Below are 5,873 nucleotides of genomic sequence, written 5' to 3' on the forward strand. Positions count from 1 at the left end.
GTTCCTCAGCTGGAACACCAGGGTTCAAGTCCTAGCTCTACGCCCAAATAGCTGTTGACTTTGGATGAGTTGCTTACTCTGACAAAGAAGAATGATAATATTATCAGACTCAGGAAATTAAGTCAAAATAAATATACAAAGACTACTGTAGGGGATCAGAAGATGCCACCCCAAAATGGGCCACTTTGGCATAAGGGCTTCTGTGAGCTGAAGACAACTGAAAGGCAGTGACCCCAAAACAGCTCTCTGCTCTTCCCCCATTTGCCTCAATGTAGGACACAAATTCTCCTTTGTGTAGATCTCTCTCCTCCTCTCTCTCACACCAGGAAGGAGAGCAGGAGATAACCATAGACCCTCATCAGCCCAGAGGCACTGCCAGATGATAACAAATCTCAGTAAAACACCCGACTCTCTTGTTCATTAGCTCCCCCCATACATTTGCTTTCTAATTGTCTGCTGCCCCTAAGAGCCTGACCCCCCTTCCTTTGTCTTGTCACTTCTCTGCAATGTATTGTTCTTTGTCAAACAATAGTACATAAGCTTTCTGGCCTAACCATTTCTTTAGGGTTTTCCCTTCTTTCTAAAAAGAACCCCCCATGCCATGTAAAAATATTAATATCAAACAAAACATGTATGCCTTTTCTCCTGGAACCTGTCTTTTGTTAGTTTAACTTCCGGGATCCAGGTGCAGAAGCTAAGGCGTACAGCAAGAATGTTTTTCCTCTCCTATGCCATGAAAAACAAACTCCACTGGCGGTAATGCTTGCCAGGGAGACACTAAAATCCAGCACCTAGTTTCATGACTGTGGCTCTAGCCATCCAAAACTGAGGAACAGCCATGAACTCTGAGCTGTCCCAGCATCTTGGACTCTCATCTCCCACACCAAAGGCTCTTTCCTAACCAACGAACAATATATTTGCTCACATGAGCAATGCCTGGGTCTGGAATTGCAGACTCATTCTGCCCTACCCAGGCAGGACCAACATACACGCCCCCTTCTCAGTTTCTAGTATATACAAACTCCTAATTCTTCCCCATAGTTAAATTCTCCATGAATTTCTTCACTGTCGATGGCTCCCTTGCCTGACAAATAAGTGAATTCAGAGCTCATTTTGATGGTCACTGTATAGGCCATTGTCTTTCCTTTAACAAGCCCTCAGTACAGTGCCTGGCACATAATAAATGCTCAATAAACATTAGCCAGCACTGTTATCCTATGTAGCCCTATGCATTGCCCTCCCTAAGCCCCTCTTATCCGACCTTAGGTTCTCATCCCCTTAGCAGGATGCGGGCCTTAAGCAAAACTTCACCCATTTCATTGTCAATAGGAAAATGCGGGGCAGAAGCCAAAACTTCACCAGGTGGCTGATGGGAGGAGGGATGTGCCTACCAAGAACCCACACACACTGACTCTCGGGCCCAAGATGCACCAAGTGGTGAGAAGGGTCTGCAGCAAAGCCACCCTGATGCTCTTTTTCCTGGACGGTGAGCTGAGGAAAAACTCTCACCTGGAGAAGACCTAATGAATCCCTCTCACCTGTAGACCTTGTAATTCATAGGGTGGCTCCAGGGCCTGTCTCTCCCTCACAGGAAGAGGCTTTGGCAAATTCAAGATGTCTCCATGTAAAGGGTCAGATTTCCACCTGGGAAGACTTTGTCCCTGCGGGAGTGGAGACCTGGCACCTTGTCCACAGGGGAAGGTGTGCTTAACCACAACCATCTGGTCGGGAGATGGGCTGCCAGAGTGGGGGGTAGGGGGAGCCTTCGGGGTGATGAGCCCAAACCCCGGCTTGGTTCCTAGGAGACTGGGAACCTTGCAAAAGTCACATCAGGTGCTCTGTGGCCCTCAGTTGTAAAATCAGAGATAAGAGAGCTGGCCTATGTGCCACATTCAGCCTGGGTGAGAAAGAACAAATCCCAGGCTGTGAGGTAGTCACCCACCCCATTCTCACCTCTCCTCTTATTCACTGGCCCGATCTTCTCAAGTTAAGGACTCAGCTTCATCACGATTCCTTTTATTAAACATGTTTTTTAACTTTCTGTATTCCGATGCTTTGGTATCTAGGGCCCAACTGACCTAGAAGCGACTGTCCCTCCCAGGGTTAGTCAAATCCTAAAGATAGTAAATAACCCACTTGGGACTGCAATTTTCAAATATAAACCAGCTGATTCAGAGCCACCACCCCCCAACTACCTTCTCTCCCCAGCTGTCACACTCTGGGCCACTCTTCCCTTCCCCCAGTCATGACCAAGGTCAGGTGCCAGACAACTAGGCGAGACATCAGATAACTAGGGACAGCCCTTGGGCCCCAGAACCCACTGAAGTTACTCGAAACAACCAATCTTTAACCTGCTTACACTTTCTTTCCTGCTCCTCCCCATGGAAACCACAATAAAGGCTCTTGCTTGCTGTTCCCTATCTCCTTCTGTCTCCTGACTGACCATGGTGCCTCTCCATGTGGACCCACAACACTATTGTGACTCCCGGGTCAAAGTGGGGGCTTCCTGTACTCAGGAGATAGGCAAGGTCTTCCTCAAGTCCAACTCACAGTGGATCCATTGGTCCACAGACTCACGTTTGTTATACCCCTACTTCCTGAATGCATAATTGGAGTAGATATCCTTGGAAACTGGCTGAGTCCCCACATTGGCTCTGTGATCAAAGTCTGGGGTAGGAAGGGCTAAATGGAAGGCAGTGGATCTTCACCATCCCCCCCCACCACCACCACGATAGTAAACCAGAAGCAGTGCTGAATCTCACAGGGACCGCAAAGGCTGCTGTCATCCTAAAACACTTGAAAAAACACTTGTCACACCCCAGTGTAACTCACCAGCTTGGATTGTGCAGAAGTCAGATGGATCTTGGAGGATGACTATGAATGATTCTAAACTTATTCATGCAGTGACTCCAACCGCAGCTGCTCCCCCAGCTGTCATTCTTTCTTGGAGCCCACAAACACAGCTCCTGGCACTTGGTATGGAGCCATGGCCCCAGCCAATGCCCTTTTGTCCATACCATCTTGTAAAGAATATAGGTTTCATTTGCCTTTATCTGACAGATCCAACCGTATACCTTTACGGTCTCTCATCAGGGCTTTGTCAATTCTCCCGCTTGCAAGAAAGTCAATAGTGTGATACCTATAGAGAACATTTGTGACAGCATATAGTGTGCAGAGGTCACAATCATGGCACCAAACATCACAGTGGTCCCCTGCATTGGTGACATTGTGCTGACTGGATCATCTGAACACAGAGTGGAAGGCACTTTAGATTCTGTATTAGTCAGGGTCCAACCAAGAGACAGAAAAGGGGAGTCACAGATATAGTGAACAACCAATATCCCTAGGGCAAGATCCAGATTTTATTTTAGAGGACATGGCCATGGCTAACTGGAAAGGGTGTCAAGGAAGCCATGCATGGGTAAATGCCTTATTGGTGGCATTCTGCTGTACAAGTGCCCAGGAAAGCTGCTGACCACTTGAGTGTGATGGCCGTCATGTACTGTAGGAGCCAGGCACCAGAGAAACCATCCACCGCAGGACCCATATGCTGGAAAAACTGAATACTGCAGGAGCCCAGTGCCAGAAAAGTCACTTAAAAAAATTTAATGTTTATTTATTTTTGAGAGAGAGAGAGAGAGAGAGAGAGAGAGCATGAGCAGGGAAGGGGCAGAAAGAGAGGGAGACACAGAATCTAAAGTGAGCTCCAGGCTCTGAGCTCTTAGCACAGAGCCCAACGTGGGGCTTAAACCCATGAACCATGAAATCATGACCTGAGCTGGATTCGGATGCTTAACCAACTGAGCCACCCAGGTGTCCCTAGAGAAACCATTCTTTGGCAGCAGAAGTCTGGCCAAAGGAGTGCACCAGAACCAGGAAGAGACTCCATCTATTTTCAGTATTCCTCCAGCATCCTCTACTGACAAACCTGGTGGCAAAGGGGAAATATGTAAAGGGCATATCAAGAACTGTGAAATAGGTATGAGATTTTATTCTACTTGCAGACGACCCAGCTAGCCTGCCCCAGTGTCATGGACACTGTCAGGAAACATATGATACCTTGTGCAGATTCAAAGACTTGTATGACTTATGGCACAACAACCAAAACATACTGTATCTTAGCTTCTACTCACCTTGGCTCTGAAGTCCCAGAGCTTCTGACTTTTGATCTCAGGGTCATGAGTTCAAGCTCCCTATTGAGTGTGAAGCCTACTTTAAAAATAATAGTAATAAATTTTAAAAATTAGTAAAGCAAACTAGAGAAAAGAGAATGTGATTAAGAGAACCAAAAGAGAGAGAAAATACATTTACAGTACTGGGCTGTAAAAAGTCCACATATGAGCAGACTGGAGCAGTTCAAACCAATGTTGTTCAAGGATCAACTGTATAAGAGAGAATGCCTGACTCATCTTTTCCCATTAATTTTTAAATTTTTTTTAAACATTAAATTTGGGGGTGTCTGGGTGGCTCAGTTGGTTAAGTGTTCAACTTCAGCTCAGGTCATGATCTCACAGTTCATGAGTTTAAGCCCCCCGTCAGGCTCTGTGCTGTCAGCTCAGAGCCTGGAGCCTGCTTCAGATTCTGTGTGTATGTCTCTCTCTCTGCCACTCCCCTGCTCCCACTCTGTGTCTGCCTGTGTCCTGAGAATCCCAGTCCAAACTGCCTGTTTGGTAAAATGAAATGCCTTTTGGAAAAAGATATTTGCCTTCTTTGCAAGGATCCAAGACACCTGTAAGACTCCCTCCTCCACTGACCATTGGCGGGGTCCTTGGTACCAAGGGAGGTTATGGTTGAACAGAAGGGAGCCTCCAACTCCAGTGCTTGGGTGGGTCTAGACAGCAGTGAGGCCCAGTGTTATTACAGATGTATCTAGCAAACATGAGCCCAGTGGAAAAACTAATGTGGACTATACCAGCATGCAGTACCAAGATTCTCTTTCCTTACCCCATGAGCAGAGAAAGTGGTATGAACTAAGCAAGGCCAAGGTTCTTTTTTGTAAGATTTTATTTCTTTATTTTCAAGTAATTTCTACACCCAATGTGGGGCTTGAACTCACAACCTCAAGATCAAGGATTGTACTCTACTGATGGAGACGTCCAGGCGCCCCTAAGGCAAGGTTCTTTGTAAAAGTGGGAACAATACATAAGCTCACCAAAGAAAGAATGTATAGTAAGTTGTCTGTCTTGGAGAATGCAGTTTTCATATTCCAGGTAGCATCTGGAGGTTCCCAGGACAGACTTAGCTCTGAGAACCTGCCTCTTGGTAGCCAGGAATCTGATTTTGGAATTCGGATTAAAGACTTGAGCCCAGACCACATTCACAGCCCCCCAGAGCCCACTCTTTCCCTCACTGCTTTTCCCTTCCCTCTTCCCCATCTCCTTTTCCCACCACCTCCCCTGAAACCTGCCTTTAGTCGTGTCCAAGGATGGCTAAAGTGAGGCAAGAGTTTCATTGCAACAGCATTTCTCCTGCTGGAGACTGATCTATAACTGGTGTGTTGGAATTTGGCTGGTGACCTATGATCCCAAGAACAATTAGGTGCCCCCTCGTCCAACAGGCACCATGGCCCCAAGCCCTGCGTTGGCATCATGAGCATAGATGCACCATGATTAGAGACACACGGACAGAATAACCAGTTGTTAGCATTTATTCTTCACAGACCTTGTGTGTTAGGGCTTTGAGAAGTTTTTAAAGGCATTTGTCTCTCCCTTTGATATTTATTTCACCTGAGTGAGAATGTTAGCAAGTGTTGCTCACAATTTGGATTTTCTGAAATACTAAGCAAAACCATTCTAAGCTGACTTATCCTTTTCATGTGAGCAGAGCATTGACTCAGCATCTCCTTAATCAGCACCCCAGGGTTGCTATATGCT

The sequence above is a fragment of the Lynx rufus genome, unplaced genomic scaffold (genome assembly GCF_022079265.1).
Source record: "Lynx rufus isolate CCGP_SWC_20201006 ecotype Redwood Valley unplaced genomic scaffold, mLynRuf1.p SCAF_2, whole genome shotgun sequence".
In the NCBI taxonomy this organism is placed as follows: Eukaryota; Metazoa; Chordata; class Mammalia; order Carnivora; family Felidae; genus Lynx; species Lynx rufus.